Source organism: Excalfactoria chinensis, chromosome 1 (assembly GCF_039878825.1).
Source record: "Excalfactoria chinensis isolate bCotChi1 chromosome 1, bCotChi1.hap2, whole genome shotgun sequence".
Lineage (NCBI taxonomy): Eukaryota > Metazoa > Chordata > Aves > Galliformes > Phasianidae > Excalfactoria > Excalfactoria chinensis.
In genome coordinates this window covers 172,833,641-172,854,185 of record NC_092825.1, presented here as the reverse complement: position 1 = coordinate 172,854,185, position 20,545 = coordinate 172,833,641, and the positions used below count along the sequence as shown (strand labels likewise).

Here is a 20,545-nt window from a genome sequence, read left to right as displayed (position 1 = left end):
AGGACATGAACGAAGTCTTTTTTAACTGGAACAAGTTTCATGATTGTGGCATTGGTTCTCATGGGGAATGTTAGGCACACTGACATGTTCTGGAAAGCAATATATTGGGATGCCTGACGTCTAGTTTTATGGAGGTTGCATTAGTTTTTATTCAGGTATTGAATGGGCTGACTAGGATATATTTTGTGCTGGACCTGCCAGACATGATGAGGAAGAATTACAGCTATGAAGGTCAGAGGCAGCCCTTGCTGTACTGGCCATGACATGCTGGAGTTTTAGATCACTGGAGAAGTGTAGAAGGTGAGTAGTAGAATAAGGACCCTGACTTCTAGAATGTGAACATAAACATGATGAGGCAGATTATGATTATGGTATAATTCAATGCTATTCTGAAGAGAAAAGGGTTTCACGAGAGCTAGTGTTGTTCAAGGTCCACCAAGGTCCATTATTCAGAAGTCCACTACAGCGTGCAGTAGGTGAAGCAAGTATGGCAGAAGGCCTGCTTGGAAGAAGAGAGAATGTTTTCAGACACAAATACGCACACAAGATATGGAAAAGATATTTCATGTTTTTATTGCCATCAAGTCTCCCAGGTGCTTGGTGATAGTCTAAGATTATATAATCCCTACAATACAGTAACATTAAGTAAATTAGACATACATTAGACTGAAACTAGACTGGATCTATCCAGTAAAAAAAAAAAAAAGATAAAATTAATGAAAGAGAATACACTATTTAGTAGAATGATCTTAAGTTAATAAGTATTCTGAGAATACTTTGCTTAACTTTAACTTTGTATGACCATAGCTGGGTGAAGAGAAGCACGTGAAAAACTGTGACAGTCACATTCTCAAATTAGCACCAAAGCAATTATTAACATTTTTGCAATTATACTTTACTGTCATCAAATTATATTTTTGTAGTTGCTGTTACTTTGTTCTACTCTTAAATAGCATTCAAGTTTTAAATAGCATTGAAGTTCCTCTTTACTCACAGTTCAAAGTGTTCCACAGTGCTCCTCAATCTCAAAGTTCCTTAAAGTCTTTCATAATATAGTTTATTTTCTTGGCTTAAGACAAAACAAAACAAAACAAAAATCTTTCTAGAGGTTTATAAATTCAACAGTAAGAAAAAAAAAAAATACTGAGTTTTGTAGCATACTTTATAAAAAACATGGTTATGATAGAAGACACAATTAAGCATATAATTTGTCACAATTTTTATCACTTCTATCACACAGTATAGAGCTTCAAGGATAATTATATTTTGTAATTCCATTAAGAACATAATCATTTTTATATATCACAATCTCATATTTACTAAAGTCCTGAGCCCCTGTCTCAGAATTCGTCATTAGATCTTAGAGAATTTTGCAAAATTGGGTTAAGTGCCAGTCCTGATTTACTGATAGAAGGAGGATTTATGTGATGTGTTTGGCTGCCAGCAAACTAGTAACAGCTAATGGAATAAAACAAAGTTCTAGTGGGGATTGTTCCTCGTAAAATAACGACAACAGGGTGCTTTAGTAATTTTGCATGGTTCAGCATTTATTTATATAAAATTTTATAAAATTTATGTTTTAATTTGTTTTATGTTAAGTGTAATTTTCTGGCATTGGAGTTCTCAGGAATTTCACTTCCTGCAGGCTGTTTTTTGTTTGTTTGTTATGGGCTTCAGCTGAGACTTCATGCAAGTGGGCACTTCTGCCCAACAATTTTTAGAGAACCTAGCTGGGGAGTACTTGAATTTTCAGATATTAACTAACATTTCATCAGAATTTTGTCATTTTAACTTCTTGCATCAATAATAATGTAATAAAATTTTGATCTTGGTTTCATTTTCTGAATTTTCTACCTTATTCAACTTAGTCATTCTGCTAATCTACTGATTCTCTACTATTCCACAGCCCTATTGTCTGTGTCGACAATTCAGAGTTTTATAAGATTCATCACAAATACGAAACTTATTAAAGTGAATAAAATACTTCAGCCTCTGAGCCCTGGCATTTGTTATGACTTTCTTCACGATTTGTTTTGTTGTTTCTCCTGGGTAATAATTGCCCCTGTTATCTTTATTTACCTCTTACTCCCTTGGTAGCTCATTTAATTTATTGGAAAATAAATCTTATTCTTGAGCTAGGCTTCAAGCAGAAATGTCTTAAAAACTATGTTCACATAAAAAAATATCCCAGACTCCAGAACTTTTCCTAGCAGGTCCCAGTTGTGCCTGCTCATTTTGTTCCTTTCTTATTTGCACGATTAAAAATGTCTGTGTAAACCTGAAGTTTCCCTTTGAGCATGGGAGTTTTCTATTAGAATTTTAATCAACTGTTTCTATAATATACACTCTGCAATTGAACAACTGCTTCTTTAGGAGCCATAAATGTACTATATCCTTCTAATAAGCATAAGCTAATTAATGAGCTGAATTATTCAATTTAGCTGACTATAAAAGTAGTGTACACTGAAGTCAGGTCTTGTAATTATATAGCATCCCCCACAAATATGCAGAACAACCAACATGAATTAGTTTTAAAATCTTATTTATTTTAATCAAAATCTTTCTGCCTAGAATAAACTTAGAACTGGGGTAGGAGCTGAAAACACACTGCATTCATCGTGGATCAGGAAACTGTTAAAAGTACACACTTTTTAAATAATAGGAATATTTGTGTTGAAAATAACTGTAGGGAAAGAATATCCTGGAAAGAAAGACTTGGAGTAAATTTTCAACCTCAATGTCTATTGGTGTTTCAAATATGTAGGAAAACTTAAGGATTTGTTTTTAGTCTTAAGGAAAATTAAAAGACTTCTGAATACTTCTGTTGCTACTTAGTTAATTTAAATGCACTCGATTAAGGTTTTATTCACTTCTTGTTATTTTTTTCTCCCATGCATGTGTTCTCAAAATGTATTAGCAAGATAGGTAGCATTGTTCTTCAGAGGCCAGGTAAAGAATTCATATTTTATAAATATACAGTTGTGTTTTCTGCCACGAAGGATAAAAGATCCAGGTTTTCTCTCCCTTTTATTAGTGTTATATAAGCCTTTGGGGTCATCACTCCAGAGACAAAAGAGAGGGAACACAATGACTGCTTTTAGATAAATTATGTACGTTTTAACCTCTGCCTTTTTCTATATTTATTACAGAAAAAAAAAAAAATAAAGAAAACAACAACAACAAAAGAGAATATTTTCAAGGCTGTGAAGGCTAGCACTTGAAAGCTAGAGAATGTCAGAATTAAGAATACACTGTGGGTTTTAAAAAACTGTGCTTTCTCCTGACCCATAGATCTCTTTCTTCAGTGAAGTCCCCAAATCCATTTGTGAATAAAGGAATGTTAATTCTCTCAAAATCTTGGCTACAGCATTCATTACTGTCATTTCTATAGGCTTCAGAAATATGAAGTCTCTCCTACATTACTTTTAAAAAGGGAGATTATTTCCCAGTTTTGCAGTTGAAGATCTGCTGCATAAAATAAGGACTGAATTTTCACTAACTTTCATTGGTTGATTTGGGTTGAAAAACCTTAAATGCTTAACACTACATAATATTCATTTCAGTCAAGAGCAGCTTCCAGAATATCTCAATGCAGCTGTAAAGGATTTGCTTCTGCAAGTCATATGCTAGAGCATCAATTTACAAACAGTTCAATATTGCCTTTAGCCATCTGGATTGTAGTTTCCTTTTAGTCATGCTGACTAAAATTCTTTTCTTTCTCTCAGTTCTATTCTGGTAGGACAAAGAGTCCTATCTAGACATACAAGTTCATCATCATCATTAAGTTCACCATCAGAACTTAAAAATCTGAGAAAGAACATCAGAACTAATTTTTCAAAGAAACATATATTTTCTCTTGGAAACAATTTATTTATTTATTTATTTATTTATTTATTTATTTATTTATTTATTTTCTGGCTGGAATTGTCAGCAGAAATATTGAATCTGAGTCAGCCTTTCCAAATGGAAAATTTCTCCAGGTACAGCCTTTGTTCAGAACATATTTGAGAATCAGCAAATGGTAGTTGAGGTGATCTTACCAGTCCTACCTGCAATATTTCCTACCTATTGACCAATGGGCTTACCATCTACCTTGGCTTCCTCTGGACTGTTTTTCAGAGGAGAAAAAATTGCTGGCCTCAGACAAGTATTTTTAAGTGTCAAGTGGTTTATGAGACTAGAAAGTAATTTTTTTCCCCAAATACCATGGGAAGGGAGACTACTCCCCTTCCTTTCTCCTCGTTTTCTGAGAGACACAAACACTGCCACAGCTTTTGCTGTATACACTTAAATGAGTTGGAAAGGATCTATGAAGATCATCTCGTCGAACTGCCTAACCATTTCAGAGCTAACCAGAACTAAAAACATACGACAGTGCCTCTTGAATGTTGACAGCCATGGGGCAGCATCCATCTCTCTAGGAAGCCTGTTCTGATCACCCTCAAAGTATTGAAACATTTCCTATTACCTAGTCTAACCCTGCTGTAGTACAGCTCTGTGCCATTCCAATGCTGCCATCGTTTTCAGGAGCAGAGCCCAGCACCTCCCTCTGCTTCCCCTCCTCAAGGTGCTGCAGAGAGCAGTAAAGTCACCTCAGAGCCTCCTCTTCTCAAGGCAATATAGCCCAAGTTTTCTCAGCCTTTCCCCATAGTTCATGCCTTCCAGCCCTTTTACCAGCTCTTCTGCTCTGGATGCTTTCAAGTAACTTAAGATCTTTTTTATTTTTTTAATATTATAGAACCCGGAACTACAAACAATATTCAAGGTGAGGTTTTCCATTCTCTCTCATACTCTTTTCTTTTTTAACAGAGTACTTAGCATTGTATAGCATATAAAGAGGTTAAGAACAGCTGCCTGTTCCTCTCCTTTTATCTGAAAGGTCAAGTTGGGTTTCTGAGAATTGTACTTGTGCTAATGCTAGCTAGTTTTTGCCCTGACTCTGGAGCTCTGCATAAGCTTGCACCCAAGTACATGCCTGAGGATATACAGACTGACAAGTGGGCAAGTTTGCAGTAGGACCTGCACCTATAATGAAACCTAGTGAAATCCTGAGACCACCCCTTATCTTTGTATTGCAAGCTACTGTTTGGCTTGTAGGTTCCTATTATTTCCAGTAACTATAAAACAAGATTTATTAATATGAAATAATTAATATATAATAATAATTTAATAATAATTAAAAGATCTTTTCAATTTCATCTGCTTTATCAAGGATCACAATTGGCAGCAGTAATTATCATCTTCTACCATAGGAAATAATTGTTATTCTTGGGTCTGGAGCTGCAGTATGATTTGTTTTTATATTTGTTTCTTTAAACAGTTCAGTATACTCCTAAGTTAAAAATAAATAAATAAATAAATAAATAAATAAATAAATAAATAAAAAGATCATCTTTGCCTGAGTGCAAGACTACCATGGCTCTGGCATCATTCAAGCAAAAGTCCTTATGATTTTAAATGGGAAACAGCTGCAGCAAAGACATGCTCCATAAAAGTTCTTGGCTGTGAAAGCTATCTTGCCTATTAGTCTGAGCATGGTAAAATTCCTTATTTGTGAAAACGTTGGGTATGTATCTGTGTTGGCACTGCATACTTAGGATTCTGTTTATTTTTTCTTCTTTCACTGATTCACCAGCAACTGGAGAAATGTCAGAATATTCATAACTTTTCTGTGTTTCTATTGTAAGATTAGTGCCTAGAAGCTTTGTATGAATCCTTGAAAATTGGAAGAACATTCTTATGAGTGGCTGAGGACACAATTTGATGAAGAAAAAGGTGAAAGATTTTCTTCTTTTGCTTGTCTCCTAGGTTTTAATTAATTGAACTATAAAAGGTATAGGAGACAGAGGACTCTTTCTGCCACTCACCATTTCAGATGCAGAATGTATTTATTTACCTTTCAGGTCTGAAGGCCTTTGAACAAACCTGAGATCAACTGACCAGGAAAAGGGCAGCACACAAGTGAGCTGCAAAACTGGATTTGTAGGATTGGTGAAGCAACAACTGAAATTAGCAGTGAGTCAGCGATCTGCAAGCACAGACTTCATATAATGATCTTAATATTTATGCAGATCTACTGGAATATTTTATTCTTTTTGCACTTTGGCTGGTGTATCATGTTGTAGCTGTGCTGTAACTTATACATTCCCTGGTCCTTTCCTCCTTTTGTATTTTAAACAGATGTTGTAGCAGGAATCCTTGGTTTAAGTCCCTTGGCTTTTCATCTTTTTTTTTTTTTTTTTTTTTTTTTTTTTTTTTTTTTTTTTTCCTTGCCTATTGCCAAATTTCATTTAAGTTGTATTGAAAGCTCTCAAGGTCATCCATTGCTTCCTCTGTGTTCATCTTAATCTTCTTTGGTATTGATAATGTCTCTGAGATTTGCTTCAGTGACATATTTCATTAGCATATTCCTACTTCTTGTGTCAAAGATCATTAATGAAAATACTCATTAAACCACAAAACCATTCCTCAAGGAACTCTAGCAGCACTCTTTGTTCTGTAGCCTCCATTTTCTATACAGTTGTTACTTGTTTGTGTGTGTGTGAATGACTTCTTTTTTTCCGACCTTCCATATTCATGAAGAATTTTTTTACAAGCAATTGATCAAATATGTTGATGCAGCCCAAAGTTGGTTCAGGCAATTTGATGTCCTTTCCTCAGATGCCTTTTTCCTCAGATCAGTTACTTTATCAAAGATATATATTATGAAGTTGTTACAGTATGCGAAACCTTAAAAAAATGTGGCAGGCATTGATATGTGTCATAGAAAGTGATATAGGGAAAGTACAGTACAAATGCCTTTTTTTTTAATTCCTTTTTCTTTTTTTTTTTTTTTGGGGGGGGGGGGGGGGGAGGGAGAGGGGGGTATGTGTGTGACACTAAATTATTGTGTGCTATGTTCTTCTTCAATAGTTTGGTTTGGTGCCCAGTGGCCTTTTCAGTGCTTGTTACACTTCCAACAAAAGTAGAAATCTTTATTTTGCACCTGTTAAGAGAAAACTAACCTGATTTCACAGTGCATAGCTGTCAGAACACTCACACGGCAGAAGAAAAAGTGCTTCTCACTACCAATAAGCTCTGAGAAGTATTTTAAAGCAGAGCTTTAATTATGCTTGTCAGTTCTGAGCCTCCAGTCCAGAAGTGTTAAAGCAGAATTCTAAGCAAAGAAATTATTTTTGATGTTGTGGCATGAACATAATGTGGTTATCAAGCTGAGACTTTTACCTTTTCAGAAAAGTAAGCAGGAGAACATTTAAGTCTAAAAAGCATGCTATGTATAAGTAAATGAACTAGGAATATGCTGATACTGGAAGTCATCTTATTACCCAGAAGTTTAAATTAACTTCGTTTTTATACAAGAAAACCAAAGAGATGGAGTGGGTTGTTTTGTTGTTTTTTTTTTTCTGTTCTTTTTTGTGTTTTGTTTTGTTTTGTTTTTTTTTTGAACATAAGTTGGAACTTTTGGTCTATAAATTACAATTAGGTTAGTAAGCTAGCTGAAAATCAAGTCGCAGTAATAATGTGGTACTACTAAGTATACAGTTACTCTTAATATAAATGGACATTTTATGCATGTAAGCATTGTATTCTCTGTGTTAAACAAGTCTGACCTAGAAAATGAGGGGAGAATGCAAGCATTCCCTCACATGCTCTGCTGGACCTGTGACTGTAATAAATTTTGAGTAACTAGCCCTACCTAATTTGGTGGTGAAGTGGGTTGACCCCAAATTCTTACAAAAGAGAGAATTGTTAGCAGATGAGTCATGTTCACAAGAAGAGAGATACTGCTGAACATACTGGCAGCCCAGGAGTGCAGTATCACACAGTGGAAATCAGGCACATTTGCATGGATAATAGGCAGACAAACGATGAAGTGTTGTGAAAAAAAATTCTGTTCACTGAAAAGGTGTGTTGGACAAGTGGGCAGGTTAAAACAGTAAGTAAGTACCAGAGCTGAAAAATTACAGTTTTTCCAATTATTAGGTGATGATAATGATAGAGAAAATTTGAAAAGACAGAATATGAGTGCTTAATGTCAAAGTCCTTTGGAACAATATAACTGTTTGGTAAAACAGTTTGAGCACAGGACTGGGCTTACTTGCTCATAGGACCTGAAGGTGACACAAATAGATGTATAGTTTACCAGATGTGGTCTTGTGATTGATGCTGAAGGGAGGAACTACACAGGCATAGATCATAGGCAGTGGACATAAGCTCTGATTTACCTTATTTGCAATTAGAAGTTTGTACAGATCCTGTTTTTGGGGCAGCCCTTGCCCCAGATGAATAAGAGAAGCTGTTTGAGGAAGGGCTGAGCATCTTTTGCTTTCAGGTATGTTTTGTAGTTTCTCTGTGCTGGATTTTTTTTTTTTTTTTTTTTTTTTTCTTTTTCCTTTACATATTTTTAGGCTGCTGAGCTGAATAAAATGAATGAGTTTTGCTTTTACACATTTTGGTTAATTTATATTCTTTTTGTAAGTGCACAGTTTTAATCACATAAATAATTCACAACTGTCTGTCTGGATCAACATGTAAAGCACTAAGCTTTCTTTATATATCATTTTAAGCCTACCCAGTAGGGGAGTCTGTCTGTTCCCAACTGCTACTGCAAGTCAGCATGTCCAGTCAGCATGACACTATTGTAAAGACAGGGTGTACAATTCTTGGATGTGTAATTGCCTGTGTATGAGAGCTCTGGCACACAGCAGGAAAGAGCATGTTCCCTTTGCTGGTGTGGTACGACGGTCAGACTGCAGTCAGAACTTCATAATCATGAGAAAGTCCTGCAATGACAAAAAGAATATATACATGTCTACTTGGTTTCACTGGCTCCTGTTGCAATTAATTATTTTGCATACCAAATGGAAGGGAGTTCAAAAGGAGCCTCTACATACACAAAATACCTGCCAGCATGACTCTCTTTCCTATCTTAAGATATTCTCCACATGTGACCTTAAAGATACAGAAGATCCATTCTTTTTTCAGTGTGTAAGATTGTGATCCAGCCCATAATCTGGTTATGCAAAATCCTGATTTAACATCTGTTAATTGCTATTGCAAGCTGAGCATGCCAGCATTTGCTGAGATGATGGTGATAAAGTAGAAGTTTAACAGCAAACAAATATTTTTCCATGACTTCATGGATCTGGTGGTAGAATATAAAGCAGTAAGCGTAGTGGGGGGATTTGGAGACTGGCATTAGAACTCAGCACTCAGAACTGAGTGGAAAAGAAAGTAAATGGTTTTTGATGTTCAGTGGTGCTAATTTTCACTAAAAATGGCAATAGTATATAGTAGCGAGAAGAAGAAATGCCAGGAGAAAAAGCCCGGAATTATGAGTTTAATCTTCAGATACTGGGAGAAATTGTTTATGTAGACTGAGTAGATGACTGTGATAAAGAAAAGTGGAAAATAGTGAAACTATGCCACTCTTCTAAGACCAGACAGCTTAAATTCAACCCCCTGGGAGGAAAAATAGACATGTAATATAATTATTTTTAAGTAGCTGGAAGATAACAAGCAGATGAGCAGCAAATAACAGATTTGTCAAAGATAACTTGTGTCAAACTCAGATGCTTTTCTTCTTTAAATAAAGTAGCAGATATCATAAGTAGTGGAAGAGTAGTAGATATCATTTATCCTGATTTCAGGTCTTACTCTGGTATAAATCAGAAATGTGGAGCTTATTTCCTCAAGCAGAAAATGCAGCTTGATATCTAGTCCACTTAAGCAGTTCCAGAAGAGCATCATTATAACTCAGAGAATGCAAACAACAGAATAACAAATCTTCAGTTTCTTGCAACCAGAAGAAATAACCAGACACAACAGGGTGAATGAAGTATTAATAAATACATTTTATCTGAGGTTTGGTGAATTGTTTGAATGTCATCTATACAAAAGTACAGTTTGCAAAACTCCTCTTGAGTATCTTGGGCTTCTCAGTGGGTGCATTTCACATAGAAGGCTATATGAAGTAGCTATTCAGTGTTTCCATATCTCCTAACGTGTTTTTTGTTGTTGTTGTTGTTGTTTTTTCCTATTTGCAAGGTGAAAATCATAAAATAGAGACACCAAAAAGTCACCAGTCACTTCCAATTTGACTGTCATTAATTAATAAACTTACAGAAAACTTTATCAAAATTATTAGAAGCTATTCCTGAATACCTGAGAGAGTTTTTTATTTAGCTATTATTTTTGTGGATATTTATTTATTTATTTAGTCTTTGTTACATTATATAACAGAAGGCAGCAGAAAGACCCCTAGCATTTTGGTACATATAAGTCAGAAGTCATTAGAGAATTTTACCCTCTGCAGTGGACAGTTTTGAAATTTGAATATAATTTTCATCTTGAAATATACACACACCAAATAAGTTACATAAAGTGTTTTTATCTTCCTTGATTAAAAACCTAAAATATATATGTACATTCCTAAATTTGTCATTCTAGAATGGAATCCTCAGCTGAAATTAAAGTATGTGCTCTTTCCCTCATTTAGAGTTTTTTCACTATTTTCTCACTGTAATTAAGACCTCAGAAGTTCCTGTGGTCCCTCATTTTCAGAGCTTGCTCTACTCTCTAACAGTTCAATAATGTTCAACAGTCTTTGATAAGAAGTATGTGCAACCTGTAAGCAACAATGCCCATATATTTTGAATCTTTTGTTTTGAATCTGAAAGATTACTTCTTCTGGTCACATAAATTAGAATTAGTGTGCAGCAACAGGACAAGAAGTAATGGCCCGAACACAGGAAGTTCCCTACTAACATTTGGGAGAATTTTTGTATGGTAAGGGTGATGGAACACTGGAACAGATTGCCCAGGGATGCTGTGGATTCTCCTTCTATGCAAATATTTAAGACCTGTCTGTATGCGTGTGTGTGTGTAACTCCTTTAGCAGGGGTTACCTAGAATTCTTCACCTACTGAATTATTCTCTCACTCCTCCCCACATTCTCAAGGCACTGACTCATAACCTCCTGAGATATGCTCAGTTTCTGGGATCCTTCCATTTCCTTGTAAAAGAATTTAATATTTCCATCTAAAGCACTGCCATAGTAATGCCAGAAACTCTGTCAGCTCCTCCCTGTTCAAATCTACCAAGAAAGTTAAATCTTGGCTTTGAAATTTGATGTGGAGATTGAATACCTAGTAGCTGACCTATCACAGAGAACTAAAGCAAATTCAGTATCTTCTTAGAAAGTGTATATAGCAACTTCATTGTGAAAAGTGCCTATTGCCTTATCTCAGACATAATATACAAGATATTGGTAGTTCATTCAAACAGAAAAAAACAACAACAAACTGAACTGCTTACATAACATTGACAGTTACGCTCCAAAGAGGTGAAGTTCAGAAGTAGAAGATTGAAACTGTCTCCCGAATAATCATTTGTTGCTGGAAGGTATAAAGTGTGAGAATGGAGTTTAAGCAGTAATGAATCCCTGAACAGACCTTAAGCATTAATGAGAGTACAAAATAAAGTGTTTTTCCTAGCTTTTCTCCTACAAAAACTGAATGCAGACAGTTCTGTTTGACAAGTAACTCTTATAAGCCATTAGAACCATGTTGACCATTTTTGATGTTATAAATGAATGTTGTATTCTATTATTTTTTGAATGAAATTGTTTTGGCTGTCTGTTTTCCCTGCAGCCTGGCTTGAGTTAAAAGCAATTTCTGAGCACACTATCCCATAGGATCTTAAAGTCAGGGTACAGGAGCCTTCATTCACCAAGCCAATATGATTCTCCAAGAAAGCTGAAGGTAACAAGAAACACATAGCTGTGCAGACTGCTTTAGGAGCTGATAATGCATATGTTCTTTTCAGAGACATTACTAGCTAAAAAATATCTTGACCTGAGTTGTGACATTGGGAACAATGCCAAAGTCCTGAGGATTAATGAAATGTTTATATGGATTTGTGCTCAGCTGTTTGTCTCCCTGTAATCGTGTCAGTTAGTTCTCCTGGACCTGATAGATCCTTGGCTCATGCTATGAACAAAGTTAACTCCTCTTTCTCACAATCCACAGGAGTTAATTGTGCAGCAGGCCCAAGGTGCTGTGTTAGGTGTTGTGTTAGGTTCATTCTGTCTCACCTTTACCTTCTCAGATGTGTTTTTGACAATCAGTTTTGTTCAGGAAGGAAAGTAAAATATACTATAGACTGAAGTAATCCTTAATTGCTGAGAAAGATTTTATTCTCCCCTAATTTCACATAAAATCATATTCTACACAGATGCAATGCAGTCTTTTTTTTTTTTTTTTCTCTCCTAGCCAGTGTAAAAGAGTGTTTTCTATACCTCAGAATATGCCACTCAGCTGAAGTCAATGTAGATCTTTTATTTAAACAATAAGACTGACATTTTGTCTCCTGGTTTTATATGACAGATATGAACAATTTGAACACTCTAATGTGCATTTAATTGTGCTAAGCCTTTTGGTTTAAGTAGTTTACTGTATCATTAAAAAAGTCAAGTATTTTACAATATATTTTTTCCTTTGTCAGTAGGCAAGTGATGGAAAATTAAGATGGAGAAGAGCTGATACTGGACCTGACTCAACATCTTCTGTGGTCTGTGGAAAACGCTCTGAAGTCTTTTATGATACAAAAATTCAGATTGCGAGATGTTATTTTTGCCAATATAATATGCCCTAGTTGTTTGAAAGTTTCATGAAAGCCAGTTTTGTTATATTCCTATAATAACTGGTTGTAATTCACTCACTACCTTTACATTTTCTGGATTGGTATAGGGCCTTTCAGATCAGAATCTAAGCAACTGCACATTAAAGAAGTACCAGGTATTTAACTCACAGTGCTTATTCCTGAATGTACATGCTTTCTCTAAAATGACTGTTGTAAATATGCTGTTTGAATTAGCAAATATGCTTTTTGAATTAGCCTAGCTTGACATATCTGTGTGACTTTTCATTCTAATTATGTTTTCAGAAGATTTTGCCATCCACAAATATTATTGGCAGTTATTTGACAGTCATTTCTGCATATTGATAAAATATTTTAATTATCTCTTCAATCTGACCTTTGTAAAATCTCTGTAGACACGTGATCTGTAGATGAGAAGCCCTCTTCTTTTTAGAACTGTCAACTATTGATGACTTTATTTTCTGATGCATTTACATTGCTAATCTAAGATTCCTAACCCTAAAATCATAATTTTAAAAATTAAAATGCCTAGAAATTTCTAAGAATATTTTTGGACATGTCTACCGTTAAAAAATAACAAATACTATCACATAATTAATTTCTATAACTGCCATAGAGAAATTATACTCTGTGTATAGCAGTCTATGCACAGAGTATTATTGCTGAGATATTCTGTATACCGAATATTCTGCTTTCAATGAAGATAATTAACAATTCTTTCACTGCTGTGTATAGAAATTTGTAGTTTAACTTTTCTTCTGCCCCAATACCTAATGGACTTCTGATGTATTTTGTACATATACCATTTGACCTTGAAACTCTCTCTGCCTGAGTAAAGAAGACTTTGAGAGGAAGTGTAATTCATGAACTGGAGCATAGTACAACCATTCTAGAGCTCTAAGATCAGTTTTGACATTAAGATAATACACTATGCTAGGAGAATCACATCTTCTCTGGTCAAGAGTGAAACAGTGATTACATCTACCTATCTGTTTAATAGATAATAATGGAAGAGTCATTCAACACTGGAGAAGTAGTTTGCGAGTTTCAGAAGGAAGACAGAAAATGGTGTTGCCAGGTGTTACCTAAGGGGGAGTATTGCAAGGAGCAAAATCTATTGCCAGCTTCTGACTGAGAGTCTAAGACCTGACCATTGAAGCATACTAGCTGCAGAGTACATATTTTTTAAAAAGTCTCATAGCATACTCATAGCAAAAGTAAAATAAAATAAAATATAAATAAATGAGTACAAAATGTATGTACAGAATTATTTGAAGTATTTTTCTTTAAGCAGATAAGCAATGCAGCGTGTCACATTCACCAGGTGTTAATTGTATTGCTCATAGATAACAGAAATATTTTAGATGTTGTGGTAATGAAAGCATAAGAAAAATGAAAGTAGCTAAATTTATATCCATTAACTATCACAGATTCATTTTCAAGAGCTCATTAAAAATTCTTGTTCAAAAATGTTTTTTTAAAGTAAGAGACAATATTCTCACAGACAAGTTCACGTTTGAATAATAAAGTTGTAAATTTGATTTTGTTTCCTTTTAATCTCTGGATTTGTCAATTCATTTTTTTTTTTCTTTTTTCTTTAGACTGGACTTTTTCTTACATTCAGGAAAAAAAGAAGAAAAAGAGGAAAAAAAACAACAAAGCACAACAATCTAAACCAACCCCCTCCCCCTCCAAAAACAAAAACAAAATCAAACAAACAAATCAAAACAAAAAAACAACACCAAAAAAAAAACCAAACAAGCAAAAAAAAAAAAACAAAACAAAACCACAAAACAAAACAAAAACACCAAACATATATTTTGTCACAATATTCAATATCTGTCAAATTTCTGTTGTATGAATTGATAAGAATTACAAAGGAAAACATATCTCTTTTGGACATATTAATCAGATGTTTTCTACAGAAACAATTCACTATATTTAAGAAAACCCAAATAATTATTGATATTGATGTGATAGATATGATGATTATTTTATCTGACTGACTGTTTCTACAGGTAACTCATAGGCTAAACAATGAGAAGTTGAAAACAAAGTGTTCTGCATAGACTTAGGAAGACTGTGAGGAACAAGAAAAATAAGGTTGATAGCAATCAATGGAAAAGTTTAAAGTTTTTAGTTAGCACCCATCAGAACATATAAGACTCACTGTAGAATTATGTTCATACGAACAATTGATTTTGTTAGCTGCTGAATTATGAAACATGAACACAGGCATGATGCCTTTGATTGAGCCCTTATGCAGGGATGTCATTCAGGTCCTGAGATTTAGGCCAGTTCTTAACTAGACTGACTGAACTAGAGCTTGTTTTGACCCTATGATCTCCTAGATTTTCAGTGAAAAAGGATAACATAGAGGTGATGTTATACAGAATAGGATCTAAATAGGATGACTTTTGTAGGGGGAGATGTTTCCACCAGCTAAAATGTGAATGATACTTTAGATAGCAGATTTTCCAAGAGTCCATGTACGCTCCTTCATCTGATCATGCTCAATATTCACTACTGTGAGACAGACCTGACAAATCTTTTTTGATGAGGGACCCTTACTAGATACAAGTGAGCATTCCTAATCGAAGATTGGTAACACTGTCTGGGGTGGATCATATTTTAAAGTGCCTACAGATTTATGCCTTTCCATTACCGTTCTTGTTAAGAGTGTTACTAAATTCTGTGTTTTTGATGAGGTGTTTTCTGTTTGTTATGAGTCTTAGTGTCTAACTGCATCCTGGAGAGCAAACCTAGATGCATTCTTCAACGTGTTTCTTTATTTTACAGTAATAAAATATGTATGCTATTGCAAATATCAGTTACAGATTGCCTTTTCTTCCAGTCAAAGTGAATTAGTCAAAAATAGCTTCCCATCTCATTGATACTAATGCCTTCATACTGATTTAGCATTGCCAGACCTCTAGAGCTCCTCCCATTTCACATCCCCTCTAAAATCTCATTATCTAAGGAAATAGTTTTTATACTTTGTTACCACATAATTAAACTCCGCCAGTTAAATGTATCAAAGTAGAGCTGGAACATTATGAGGGTGTAGCTCGCTTCTTACATGACCTCCAACTAGGTGAACAGATTTGTAAGCATCCACATGTATTTCAAAGGTTTTAAACTCAACTTTAAAAATCCTCCAATGTATTACTGTTTGCATTAGATGGAATCCATCAGAACAAATATGATAACTTTTGCTCAGAAGAAAAATATTTGGAGTGAACTAGGGCTTTTTCTGCTTTAAGGAATTGGTGGTGATGCTTCTGAAAGGTCCCTGAGATCATTAAAGAACTGAAGTAGTTATTTGTGAAGCAAGTGGTGAAGCACGTTTTCATTCAGATGCCACTGTCCACACAAAAACACCCTTTTATTCCTCTCAATGGTGGCATATTGTTTACAGATTGAGTAAGAAATGAAAAGATGATGGAAAAAATATCTTCTGAAGCACTATATTCTCAGCAAAGGTTAAGGAGGAGTTCTGCTTTTCTTGCTTGTTAAGCTTTATTTTCATTTATTTTTATATTTATTTTATTTTATTTTATTTTTTTCAGAGCAAGGAAGGACACATGCAGAAGTGATTTCTGAAGTGCTGCAAGGAGGCTTTCTCCTTTACATACAGAATGGGGCTACAAGAGCAATTGTTGCCTCTTCTGTTTTTGCTGTTTCTCTCAGAAGATGGATTTTGGCAACTCAGTTGAATGTAGGGGACATTGTGAAGTTTTATTATATTGGGATGAAAGCAGAAGCCAGAATATTTGGTTATACTCTGTACCACATTATCCTTATGTAATCTACCCCTGCTGACATGTGTTCTTCCTGTTTCTACGATTGTTCTCATTTTCTTACTGTCCAGCATGCTGAAACATAACCAAAATTTGAGCCTCTAATCAACCCCTTTCTCTCAGATACTGACTACCTGTGTTGTGTTTGTTTCCTTCCACCTTCTTTGTATGTGCCTCGCTTCCTAAGATCTTTTAAAATATACATGCCAAGCAGCACTCAAGATTGATTTACACGTGCAGTTCATTTGTGCACAGAGGAGCAATCACACCAAGTTTATATACAAGCCATCATTAATCTGTTCAGCAGTGCATTCCCATGTTAGCATGGAGACTCATTGACTTTCCAGAATCACACAGGGAAAAATTCACTGCTGTTACAAGGGCTTTGCACCAGTTTTCCCCTCTGTGTTATGTGACTAATATTATCTACTTATCATCAGGAGGCTGCATCTCTGACGCTCAGTTCATAAGCATTTATAGAATACATCAAAAACTCAAAATGAAGTATGCTATCTACACATACACACACACACAAATACACACACACACACAAAAATCACTGCTAAAAATATATATGTATATATGTAAATGTTACAATGTTACTCAGTGAACTGACTCTTTTCATTATCATTGGTGCTTTTCCTGGACCATTCTCACATTTTTGAATGTCTTCAGATCTATAACATCCCTCATTCATTTTGTTGTCCATTTCTTTTTCGGTTGCAAGCTCAGAACGTTTTCACCAAGATATAAAAGAAAACTAAACCGAGGTGAGAAGTGTCTGTAGTTTTTCAACTTCATCATATATAAAAAACAAAACAAAACAAACAAACAAACAAAAAAAACCAGAATATATATACGTACACACATATATAAATCCCCTTCCTCCTATTGCTTATTTCTACAATTTTTTGAGTCAAACTGACATACTCTTATTCTGATTGATATTTTCCTGACTGATACATCTTCTGAAATATCAAACAATTGAATTGCCTATGAAACAGCACTACTTATTTTTCATATATACCAAGATTACTAAGATCACATAATCTGCTCTTTCTAATTTTGGTATTGTTGTTTTTGATACTTGTAGAAATTTTAATTAATATCAATTGGCTTGTGAGCATTCAGTCACTAGGGCTGTCCATTCCTGTAGCTTCATTTACAGCAAGGTTGCTCTATACAAGTGGCTGACTGAGGCTTCTGATGATATCCCTTGCATATCACAACCTTATTTGAGTTACAAGGTTTGCAATAGATCATGATTTAAGAAACGTGCTCTCATACTCTCCACTTCTGCCTGGAAGAAAAGGACCTGGGAGTGCTGGTCAGCAGCCAACTAAACACAAAACAGCATTGTCCCCTTTCATGCGGCACTGGTAGGACCACAGATCAAGTATTGTGTTCAGTTTTGGGTCCTTCACTGATACTGAGTTGCTGTAATGTATTCAGAGAACAGCAACAAAGCTGGTGAAAGGATTAGAAAATGGAAGATCTGAAGAGTGGCTGAGGGAATTGGAGTTGTTCAGCTTGGAGAAAAGGAGGTTGAGGATAGAGTCTGTCAGTCTCTGAAACTATCTGAAAGGCTGCAGAGAGGAGAATGTTGGTCTCTTTTCTCAGGTGACAAATGACACTATACAAGGAAATGCTTTAAAGTTGTGCCAGTGAATGTTTAGTTTGGATATTAGTAAGAATTTCCGAATGGAGAGAGTGCTTGGGGATTGAAACTGTCTACCTAAAGAAGGGGTGAAGTCATCATCCTAAATGGTGTCTAAGCAATGAGTGGATGTATTTCTGAGGTTTAGTGGTGGCCTTGAAGTGCTAGGTGATGGTTGGACTTGATGATCTTAAGGGCCTTTCCCAATCTAAACGAGTCCATTAGCTGATACTAATTTCAGGTGTACAACACGTGCAACTTTTGGACTGTTAGTTTAAACAGTATTTCTCAGATTGAATTGTACCCTGAAGGAAAAATTCATTAAAAGTAACATTGCTCAGCTTTACCTCATATGTGGTTTTGCTATTCCCTTTGTCATTGAACCAAGGAATTCTATAAGGCACATAAACTTATGAGAAAATAGTCACCTTACAGAATAACTAGAAAACAGATGGTCAACTATAAAAGTTTGCCATTAAATACTATGTCCACTTTATATAACTAAGAGTCAAGATAGCAATCAAGCCTAAAACAAATTCTCAAAAATAAACCCAATTGACATGATTTTCTGGCTTTAGCCAGGGCACTCTCTTTTAAAAGTCAAATTTACCAAGAAGGAAATAAAAATGATCTATTCCTGTACATCAATTTACTCCAAATTGAACTATCTTATTTTTAAATTGATCTCAAAATACAGAGCTTTGCAGAGCTTTATTTATTTATTTATTACACATCAGTTTCTTCCAGTTCCTGTGTTTTATTCAAAGCAAATTGCTATAGCTTTCTTTGTGTCTGCACAGAACTGATTCTTGTACAACTCTGTACCTCACCCATAATTTGTTCTGTAAAGTGAGCCTTAGAAGGTACATATGAGGTCTCCAAATGAAGCACAACCTCATCAGTAAAACTGGAGAATAAGAGAGAAAGGGAAACAGAAGCTTCATTCCCCTCTGGCAAGGAGAATAATTCAAGAAATTTGAAGAAAAATCCTTCTCTTCCTTTTAATGGTTTCCTTTCTAAGCTGATCCTCTCTATAGATAGAAACAAGCAAGCAAAAAAAATCTTACCAATATCCACAAGCTAAAGGGAGACTGATTTCACAGTATATAATGAAGTATTTTTGTCTGGAACATGGGAAATTGAAGCCTGTTCTTTATCAAGAAGAATGCATTTTACTGTTATCATTTGCAAAGCAAGGATTATCTGGTGAAAAAATACACAAAATAGTGACACTTAGCAAAGAAAAAGACACATATCTTAGTTCCTTCTCTTCACGTTCTAATACATTCCTTTGTGACTATACATCAATTTACCTGATCCCACAGAGATATCTAGTGATGTGTAGGGTTGATTGGTCCTACCAGGCAGGACCATGCTGTTAGTGTCCTATTTCCTAGCTTTGGTGGTTGAGTATTCCCAAGAGCACTAGACATATATGGGCAACTGAATCGTGTGCCTTCTGTGTGATCTGTCACTTCATGCCATTGTTTGACCATATTGATTGTTAGAGACCTTAGATATTTGGTGTGCATTTGTACATAAATATACTGATATTTAGATAACCATATCTAGAACTGACTCTTATGCAAATTTCCTACAGAATAAAGGGTCCTCATGTGTATGGTTTAACTTCAATTATGACTGTTCTTACCCACAGACTCTTATGCACAATTTAAACAGTCTCAACAGAGGAAGTTAAATGTACTTAAACAACAGAGTATCAAAACAATCTCTTCTGAGGACAATGGTAATACTGGGACTGAAATCAAGACAGAAATCATTTAATCTCTGCCAACACAATGGCCCAGAAGCACATGCCCAGGAGCACTGTTCTACTCACCGGTTTGCAGTTTGTTGACAAGAACTCAGGCAAACTGGAATCCAAGCAGGTGAGACTGGAATTTTTTGACTGAAATGAAAGCTTCCAGGAGCTCTGTAAGAATGACCCTATAATGTTCAAATGTCAAGGAAATATATACATATTATTCTAGATGAATTCTTCCCTGTTGTTATCTTCCTTGTTTCCTAACTTCCATTCTTTCTTTCCCTTTTCTCTCTTTCTCTCTTTGGCACTGTATCCTGCAGTTCTGCCTCTGATATCATCTGCAAGATGACAACTTCATTCTTCCTGTAATTTGTCACAGGGGAGCTAAATTGGTGATGATTTCCATTATAACTTTGTTAATATTGGCTTAACAAGTGTACAATTTTCCCAGAATATTATTGGACTGTCTTACTACAAGGGGAAAAAGTGATTTATTTTTCATTGTAAAAGACAAAAGCCAAATTTGTCTACAGAAGAGTAATTAGAAAAATTTTGGTTAGTATCAATGAATGATTATTGTTGCCGTGCACAATTATAATCCAAACCCCATACTTGCCCAGGTGCTAGCGAAACCCTCGCTAGCAACATATGGTGCCCCTGTGT

The 20,545-nt window shown here is 35.2% G+C and overlaps 1 long non-coding RNA gene across 1 annotated transcript in view; it reads left to right on the top strand.

Moving 5' to 3' along the window:
• The window catches only part of LOC140262132 (uncharacterized), an 85,870-nt gene extending 71,670 nt beyond the window's left edge, over positions 1–14,200 (top strand). Inside the window, exons 3-4 of the long non-coding RNA XR_011905815.1 lie at positions 11,652–11,762; positions 12,508–14,200. This is a non-coding gene — a long non-coding RNA (uncharacterized lncRNA). The remainder of the gene's footprint in view (positions 1–11,651; positions 11,763–12,507) is intronic.
• Positions 14,201–20,545: the final 6,345 nt, after the last annotated feature.